At 43.7% G+C, this 9,945-nt stretch overlaps 1 long non-coding RNA gene across 1 annotated transcript; it reads left to right on the forward strand.

Moving 5' to 3' along the window:
* Positions 1-3,551: 3,551 nt before the first annotated feature.
* On the forward strand, positions 3,552-6,961 carry LOC309836185. Its single transcript, XR_014298119.1, has 4 exons — positions 3,552-3,625; positions 3,715-3,907; positions 4,887-5,047; positions 6,836-6,961. It is a non-coding gene; the product is annotated as an uncharacterized lncRNA (long non-coding RNA).
* The last annotated feature ends 2,984 nt before the right edge of the window (positions 6,962-9,945 follow it).

Raw genomic sequence — 9,945 nt, forward strand, 5'->3', positions numbered from 1 at the left:
ATGTGGTTAAAAAACACCATCATTGGGCTTCCCTGGTGGCGCAGTGGTTGGGAGTCCACCTGCCGATGCAGGGGACATGGGTTCGTGCCCCGGTCCGGGAAGATCCCACATGCCGCAGAGTGGCTAGGCCCATGAGCCATGGCCGCTGAGCCTGTGTGTCCGGAGCCTGTGCTCCACAACGGGAGAGGCCACAACAGTGAGAGGCCCATGTACAGAAGAAAAAAAAAAAAAAAAACCATCATAACCATTTAAAAAATATATGCTACAATAGTGTTAACTATATGCACATTTTCTGCAGCAGATCTCTAGAACTTTTTCATCTTGCAAAACTGAAACTGTATGTATTGAACAATTTTCTTTTTCCCTCTCTTCAAACTCACTGACAACCATGATTCTACTTTCTGTTCCTAACATTGTGACTATTCTAGGTACCTCATATAAGTGGAATCATATAGTATTTGTCTTTTGTGACTTGCTTATTTCACTGAGCATAATGTCCTCAAGTCATCCATATTATAACATGTGACAAGATTTCCTTTTTTTAAGGCTGAATGATATTTCATTGTATGTATACACAGTACAACATTTTGTTTATCCAGTCATCCACTGGTGGACCTTTGTGTTGCCTCCATCTCTTGGCTATTGTGAATAATGCTGCTATGTTTTCTTTTTTTTTGGCTGTGTTGGGTCTTCGTTGCTGCACACGGGCTTTCTCTAGTTGTGGTGAGCGGGGACTACTCTTCATTGCAGTGTGTGGGCTTCTCATTGCTGTGGCTTCTCTTGTTGCAGAGCACGGGCTCTAGGCACGTGGGCTTCAGTAGTTGTGGCATGTGGGCTCAGTAGTTGTGGCTCATGGGCTCAGTAGTTGTGGCTCACAGGCTCAGTAGTTGTGGCTCTCGGGCTCTAGAACGCAGACTCAGTAGTTGTGGTGCACAGGTTTAGTTGCTCCATGGCATGTGGGATCTTCCCGGACCAGGGATTGAACCTGTGTCCCCTGCACTGGCAGGCAGACTCTCAACCACTATGCCACCAGGGAAGTCCCAATGCTGCTATGTTTTCAATTGTTTTGGATTTATACCCTGAAGTGGGATTGCTGGATCACACACTAATTAAATTTTTAATTTTTTGAGGATCCTCCATACTGTTTTCCATAGTGGCTGCACTGTTTTACATTCCCAAAAATATTGCATGAGAGTTCCAAATTTATTTATTTATTTGTTATATTAAGAGCACTTAACACGAGATCTACTCTCTTAAATTTTAAAGTATACACTATATTATTGTGAAGTTCTATATATTCCTTATCAGATATATGGTTTGCAAATATTTTCTCCCGTTATGTAAATTGCCTTTCACTCTGTTGATTGTTTCCTCTGCTATGCAGAAGTTTTTAAGTTTGATGTGGTCTCATTTTCCTATTTTTGCTTCTGTTGCCTGTGCTTTTGGTGTCATGTCCAAGAAATCATTGCCAAATCAAATACCATGAAGTTTTCCCCTGTTTTCTTCTAGGAGTTTTATATGTTTGAGGTCTTACATTTAGGTCTTTAATCCATTTTGAATTAATTTTTGTATATGGGGTAAGGCAAGGGTCCAGCTTCTTTCTTTCACATGTTGATATCCAGTTTTTCCAATACCATTTGTTGAAGAGACTGTTAAAAGATAAACTGAGGCATATTAAAATTTTTAAAGAGTTTATTTGACCAAAAATCGATTCAAATTTGGCAGCATCCAATCTGGCAGATAGAAAGGAGTTTCAAGAAGCTGTACAGAAGGGGACTTCCCAGGTGATCCAGTGATTAAGACTCTGTGCTCCCAGTGCAGGGGGCCCGGGTTCAATCCCTGGTCAGGGAACTAGATCCTGGATGCCGCAACTAAGAGTCTGCATCCACAACTAAAGATCCCACCTGCCGCAACTAGGACGCAGCACAGCCAAATAAATAAATAAATTTTTTTTTAAATCTCTGGTGGTTAAGCGGTTAGGACTCCACACTCCCACTGCCAAGGGCCCAGGTTTAATCCCTGGTCAGGGAACTAAAATCCCACAAGCCACAAAGTGCGGCAAAAAAAAAAAAAAAAAGCTGCACAAAATGAAAGGCTTTTGTATAACTGATTCACTTTGTTATAAAGCAGAAACTAACACACCATTGTAAAGCAATTATACCCCAATAAAGATGTTAAAAAAAAAAAATGAAAGGCTTTTATAGGCAGAAGGGAGCAGGAACAGGGAAATTATATGAGGCAAAACTGCAAAAATCATGTTGGTTATTACAAAGTTACTTTCCTTTAGGGGATGGAAGGGGTCTATAAGGCAGATTACTTAACTAGTAATAATCTAAGTAAGACAACTAAAACTATAATTAAGTGTCAGTTTTGTGACATGGGCTTAGCATAAGCAACTACATTTTGGACCCTTGCACTGTTATCAAAGACCATTTGACCATGTACTTGAGGGTTCTTTTCTGGGTTCTCTATTCATTCCATTGGTCTACAAGTCTGTGTTTATGTCAGGACCACACTGTTTTGATGACTGTAGCTTTGTGGCATGTTTTGAAATCAGGACATATGACACCTCCACTTCTTTTTCTTTTGAAGTTGGATTCTTACTTTACACCGTATATAAAAATTAACTTGAAATGGATCAAAGACCTCTGATGAAGTGCTAAAACTATAAAACATTTAGAATAAAACATAGGGGGATAGCTTCATGACATTGGATTTGGCAATTATTTCTTGGATATGGCACCAAAAACACAGGTAACAGAAACAAAAATAGACAATAGGACTATATCAAAATTAAAAACAGCAAAGGAAACAAGCAACAAAAAAAAAAGGGAAAAAGAAACAATCAATAGAGTGAAAAGTCAACCTATGGAATGGGAGAAAATATTTATAAACCATGTATCTGTTAAGGGATTCATAGCCAGAATATATAAAGAGCTCCTTCACAATAATGTATTGTACACTTACAAATGTGATCAAGACCCCTGTGAACTAAACTCTGACATAGGGCTGGAGAGCTGATATCCTCCGAGGTAGGACAGTGAAGGTCTAATTGCCAGCTTTGCCAGCTGAGAGCAAACTGCTCCTGGTGGGCCTTATGGACAGGGACGTGTTCTTTCTCACCCCTAAGCTCTCACTCCACAAGTCCGGGAACCAGTAAAGGGGTACAGTCAGCTGCTGTCTATTCCAATTATGCATTGTGGAACTGGGAGAAAAACACAAGATGTGTTTGGGGACCCATGGGGCTCACCCACGGGGCTCACTGTGTGAAAGACGTGAGCTAAACCTCCATTGATCACCTGACCTCCACAAGCCCCTACTCTGACTGGGGGGCCACAGGGACATGGGTTCTCCTGAAATCAGTGTCCATTCAGAGCCAGTGTCCAGTAGTCCCTGAAAAGTCTGATCATTTCCTTTTCCCTAAAGCACAGTGAACCTGGTAAAAGGCCATCGGTGCCTTTGGTGAAGGCTGGGAGGAAGATTAACAGCATGAATTTCAGGCAGTGACCTGGGAACCTTGCTCTGAGGACCTGTTCTCTTGTTCATTCAAGGGCCCTGAGCCTGTAAACTAGCTCAAGTGTGGGAACTGATTGACGGGCCATGACGCCCTGATTTTCTGATTCAGGTGAGACTTCTATTCAACTGACCTAGAAATTTTCTGATTCTACACATAAAGTAAGGACGCAATAGTCTTCCTATCTATCTTATTTGTAGGAACACCATCAACTAGCCTTTGGCAGTGGGCCCCTCCCACCTGGGATCCAGTTATTCCCTGGCATTTCGGTTTCCCAAAGCATGACTGCAGTTCCCACTGGAAGGTCCGGCCGACAGAGAAGAGTGACCACGGAGCTCTTCAAGGGTGACAGCTCTCCCCTCACAAATGTATTTCTTCCAGTATTAGTGAAAGGTAGGTGTTCTGGACCTTCCCAGTGCTGGTGAGTACGTCTTAAAAGACAAATCCACTCTTAACATTTGAATCTCCCTAAGCCTTTGTCTCCCTGCCTCTTCATTAAACTAAGGCAGTTCTGCTATTTCCAGCTCACGATTCGGGCAACTTTTGGTCCACGTTTCAGCCAACCAACCAGATAGCGTTTTCCAACTCCGAGGCAGCAGCGTTCAGTGTAGATTCTCTGCTTCGTGCACTCGAATCAATAAATTAGCCTGATCTGGACTCACATTCCCTCCACCGTTCTCCCAGCCTCTCAGTGTCCGTCCCCACCCTTCCCCCAGACTCCTGGCTGTAAAATTAGAGACTCAAGGAGTTCTTTGGAGTGCAGTGCACCTCCTCAGGGGCCACACTTCGTACCCCCCCTTTAGCTACCCGTTGGTACATGACTAGCGAGTCACGGGGCTAGGGTGGCGAGGCGATGGCTCCTGAGGAGAACCCCCTGTGAACTGCCTCAGGCCAGGCAGGGGCAAAGAGCCCGACTCCACCGGGGAAGGGGATGGGGGCCGGGGGGCTACTTCCACGGGGTGTGGGGCTCTCCACCTGTCAAAAAGACTCATCAGAACTCGGGGCTCAGTGTCTCCACCTTCCCCAGGGTCTTCCCACCCCCCCGTTCCACCTCGCAGAATCCCATGCTCGCAAAGCAGCACCCTCACCTCCACAGCAAACACTGTGCGACTGGCAGTTCAGCTTGCCTTGTGCTTCACTGTAAGTCACAGGAGGAGACTGTGCTTTTTTGTTTTCAGCCACTTCAGCCCTGGCGCTACAAGAGATAAGGGTCTCCTTCAGGGAAGACACAGCCACCTTCGGCTCATTATACAACACTTGAGCTGGGAGTCTGAGTACCTGAACTCACCCTTTTCTTCCACTACTTTGTCCAGCAACTAGTCGATCTCATTATGTTCATTAGTTTTTCCACAATGCTTGCAAATATTTACAGTAGCCAGGACATGGAAGCAACCTAAATGTCCATCAACAGAGGGATGGGTAAAGAAGATGTGGCACATCTATACAGTGGAATATTACTCAGCCATGAAAAAGAACGAAACTATGCCATTTGCAGCAGCATGGATGGACCTAGAGATTGTCATACAGAGTGAAGTAAGTCAGACAGAGAAAAACGAATATCATATAACATTGCTTATTTGTGGAATCTAGGAAAATGATACGAATGAACTTACTTGCAAAGCAGAAACAGAGTCACAGATGTCGGAAACAAACTTACAGTTACCAAGGAGGGAAGGGAGGTGGGATGAACTGGGAGATTGGGATTGACATATACACACTGCTATGTGTAAAATAGATAAGTAATGAGAACCTACTGCATAGCGTAGGGGACTCTACTCAGTGCTCTGTGGTGACCTAGAAGGGAAGGACATCCAAACTAGAGTGGATATGTGTGTACCTATAACTGATTCACTTTGCTGCACAGCAGAAAGTAGCACAACATTGTAGAGCAACTGTACTCAATATCAATTAATAAAAAATAAATAAATAAAAATACAAGAGATTGCAGAGGAAGAGAATGCTCACAAATATCATATACACAGTCATCTGCCTCCTTGCTTCTCACAGGCGATCTGTTAGGAGTATCCAATGGATATATTTTGTGCGTCTCGATCGCCAGGTCACACCATGGACCATTGGTAAACTGTTTACTACTGGAACTAGAGTCATTAGCGTCTTTATATAATTAGATTAGGGGCCAATTCTAGAAACTGCAGACCAATTCAGAAAACTCATCTTTAATACTCTGCTCCTCTAGAGCCACTCTTGGCACCAAAATCTATTAGTCAGGGTTCTCCAGAGAAACAGAACCAATAGGGTAGGTGGAGAGAAACAGAGACCGAGAGACCTTAAGGAATTGGCTCCGTGACTGTCTGCACTCAGCAAGCTGGCAGCCAGAGACAGCCGACAGGACAGCTGCAGCTGCGTCCCAAGACTTGAGAAGAGGGGAGGTCATGCTCTAAATCTAGTCCAAATCCTGCGGCCTAGGAACAGAGAGATGATGTAAGTTGCATTCTGAGTCCTGGTCCCAAGACAGGTGAGGACCAGCATCCCAGGCTGAAGACAGTCAGGCGGAGATGGAACACTCCCTCGCTCGGCCTCTGTATTTTCGCCGGGCCTTCAGTGCCTTGACTGAGACCCCGCTTCACTGGGGGCAGGGCACCTTCACTGGGGACGGGGGCTATATCTGCTGTACTCAGACTGCCGGTTCCAATACCAACCTTGTCCAGAAACACCCTTCAAGACACACTCAGAATAATGTGTAACCAAATATCTGGGCACCCCATAATCCAGAGAAACTGGTATGTTAAATTAGCCATCACAGCCTAGTTTCCACTCCTCCAACCCTTCCGTGATGTTAAAAGCACCTAGTTCCTAGTACTGAATCCTGTATCAGTGAGCGTCCTCATAAGACATTCAGTAACTGGATGACGTTTTAATAAAAGTACTATTTTAAAGGATGAAGGGAAACTACAAGGTGGAGGGAAACCACAGAGGAGAATGTCATGTAGAGCCAGGGACTGAGTGTGCCCTGAGGACGCCAGCGGGGTGGTACCCGACCCGGAGGGAGAAAGCTGAACGAGAGGCTTCGAGGTGGAACTGTGGCCTTTGGTCAAGGGACTCAGCTGAACCACAGTGACCCCACGGGGATGTTTCCACTTCACTTTCCTTCCTCCCTAGTGTTGTCAAGTTTAGCAAACGGAAAAAAAGACACCTAGCTCATTTTGAGTTTCAGTTAAACAACGAATGATATTTTAGCATAAATGTGTTCCAAACCTTGCCTGGTGCATACTTACACTAAAAAATTTTTCATTGCTTATCTGAAATCCAAGTTTAACTGGACATCCATATCTTATCTAGCAACATTATTCTTCCCTCCAGTTTCCTTCCAGACTCAACTGGAGGTCAGAAGGCACAGGAGCCTGTGTGGTGTGGTCCATGCACGTGCACCTTCGCAGATCAGAGGGCAAGATGGAAGAAAGTGGAGAATGGGTGTGGGGAGACAAATACACGTAGGTAACAATCCTCTCCTGATTAGAATACCTGAAGGGCACCTGTTGTCTGCATCAAACTCTGAATAATAAACCCTTTATTAGGTTGAGAAACTTTCTTTTTTTTTAGGCCTTTATTTTTCCATGGCAGCTTTAGGTTTACAGCAAAATGAAGAGGAAGGCACAGAGAGTTCCCATAGACCCGCCCCCGCCACGTGTATCATCCACGGATACCAACATTTCCCACTGTAGGGATACATTTGTTACGGTTGATGAACCTACACTGACACGTCATAATCACCCTAAACCCATAGTTTACTGTAGGGTTCATTCTTGGAGTTGTACGTTCTATGGGTTTATAAACATGTATAATTATAGTATCACACAGAGTATTTTCACTGCCCTAAAAGTCTTCTGTGCTCTGGTTGTTCATCCCTCTCCCCACACATCCCCTGGCAACCACTGATCTTTTCGTTTTGTTGTCTCCGTAGCCTTGCCTTTTTCAGAATGTCATAATGGTGGAATCATATTGCATGAAACCTTCTCAGATTGGGTGCTTTCTCTTCATAACTTACATTTAAGTTTCCTCCATGCCTTTTCATGACATCATAGCTCGTTTTTCACACTAATATTACACTGTCTGGATGCACCACAGTTTATTCATCCACTCACCTACTGAAGGACATGTTAGTTGTTTCAAGTTTGGCAATTAGGAAGGAAGCTGCTATAAACATCTGTGTGCAGGTTTTTGCATGGACGTAAGTTTTCAGCTCATTTGGGTCATTACCAAGGAGCATGGTTACTGGATCATATGGTAAGAGTAGGTTTAGTTTTTTAGAAACTGCCGAACTGTCTTCCAAAGTGGCTGCACTGGGGCTTCCCTGGTGGCGCAGTGGTTGAGAATCCTCCTGCCAATGCAGGGGACACGGGTTCGAGCCCTGGTCCGGGAAGATCCCACATGCTGCGGAGCAACTAAGCCCGTGCGCCACAACTGCTGAAGCCCGCGCACCACAACTACTGGAGCCCACATGCTTAGAGCCCGTGCTCCACAACAGGAGAAGACACCACAGTGAGAAGCCCGTGCACCACAATGAAGAATAGCCCCCGCTCGCCGGAACTATGGAAAGCCCGCGCGCAGCAACAAAGACCCAACACAGCCAAAAATAAGTCAATAAATAAATTTATTTAAAAAAAAAAAAGTGGCTGCACCATTGTGCGTTCCCACCAGCAGTGAGTGAGAGTTCCTGCTGCTCCATACCCTCCAGCATTTGGTGTTGTCAGTGTTCCAGATTTTGGCCATTCTAGTAGGGGTGGTATCGTATTGCTATTTTTATTTGCATTCCCATAATGACATATAATGTGGAGCATCTTCTCATATGCTTATTTGCCATCTGAATATCTTCTTTGATGAGGTGTCTGTTAAGGTCTTTGGCCCATTTTTTAAATCAGGTTGTGTATTTTCTTTCTCTTTTAAAAAAATACTTTATTTATTTATTTTTGGTTGCATCGGGTCTTAGTTGCAGCACGTGGGCTCTTCCTTGTGGCGCATGGACTTCTCTTTAGTTGTGGCTCACAGGCTCAGTAGTTGTGGTGCTCAGGCTTAGTTTCCCTGCAGCATGTGGGATCTTAGTTCCTTGACCAGTGCTTGAACCTGGGTCCCCTGCATTGGAAGGCAGATTCTTAACCACTGGACCACCAGGGAAGTCCCTTTATTTATTTATTATTACTATTATATTTTATAATTTCATTTTATTTTTGGCTGCATTGGGTCTTTGTTGCTACACATGGGGGCTACTCTTCGTTGTGGTGCGCGGGCTTCTCCTTGTGGTGGCATCTCTTGTTGTGGAGCACAGGCTCTAGGTGTGCAGGCTTCAGTAGTTGTGGCTCGCAGGCTCTAGAGTGCAGGCTCAGTAGTTGTGACACATGGGCTTAGTTGCTCTGTGGCATGTGGGCTCTTCTCAGACCAGGGATTGAACCTGTGTCCCTTGCATTGGAAGATGGATTCTTAACCAATGGACCACAAGGGAAGTCCCCCCCTTTTTTTTTTTAAAATATAGTTGATTTACAATGTGTCAGATAGGTTGTGTGTTTTCTTATTGTTCTGTTTTGAAGAGTCCTTTGTACATCTTGGCTAACAGTCCTTTATGAGACACACCTTTTGCAAATATTTTCTCCCAGTCTGTGGCTTGTCTTCTTGTTCTCCTGCCACTGTCTTTCCCAGAGCACAAGTTTTTCATTTTAATGGAATCCACTTTATCTTTGATGTCTCTCAAGGACGGTGCCTCTGGTGTTATATCTAAAGAGTCATTTCCATACCCAAGGTCAGCTGAGTTTTCTGCTATGTTATCTCCTAGAAGTTTTATAGTTTGGCATTTTACATTTAGGCCTGTGATCTATGTTGAGTTAATTTTTGTGAAGAGTGTAAGTTCTGTATCGAGATTCTTTTTTGTATGTGGATGTCCAGTTATTTGAGCACCCTCAGTTGAAGGGATTATCTTTGCTCCATTGTATTGTCTTTGTTCCTTTGTCAAAGATCAGTTGATCTATACCCATGAGGGTCTATTTCTGGGCTGTCTATTCTTTTCCATTGATCTATTTGTCTATTATTTCACCAATACCACAGTGTCTTGATTACTGTAAATTTATGGTAAGTCTGGTAGTGAGGTAGCATCAGTCCTCCAACGTTGTTCTTCTTCAGTATTGTGTTGACTCTTCTAGGTCTTTTCCCTCTCCTCATAAACTTAAAAATCAGTTTGTCCATATCGACAAAATAACTTGCTAGGATGTTGGTTGGGATGCCATTGAATCTATAGATCAAGTTGGGAAGACTGACATGGTGACAATATTGAGTCTTTCTATCGGTGAACATGGGCTATCTCTCCATTTATTTAGTTCTTCTCTGATTTCATTTATTAGAGGTTTGTAGTTTTCCTCATATAGATCTTGTACATATTTTGTTAAATTTATATGTAAGTATTTAATTTTGTTTTTTTGGTTTTT

This window comes from Grampus griseus, assembly GCF_964374135.1.
Source record: "Grampus griseus genome assembly, chromosome: 18".
Taxonomy (NCBI): domain Eukaryota; kingdom Metazoa; phylum Chordata; class Mammalia; order Artiodactyla; family Delphinidae; genus Grampus; species Grampus griseus.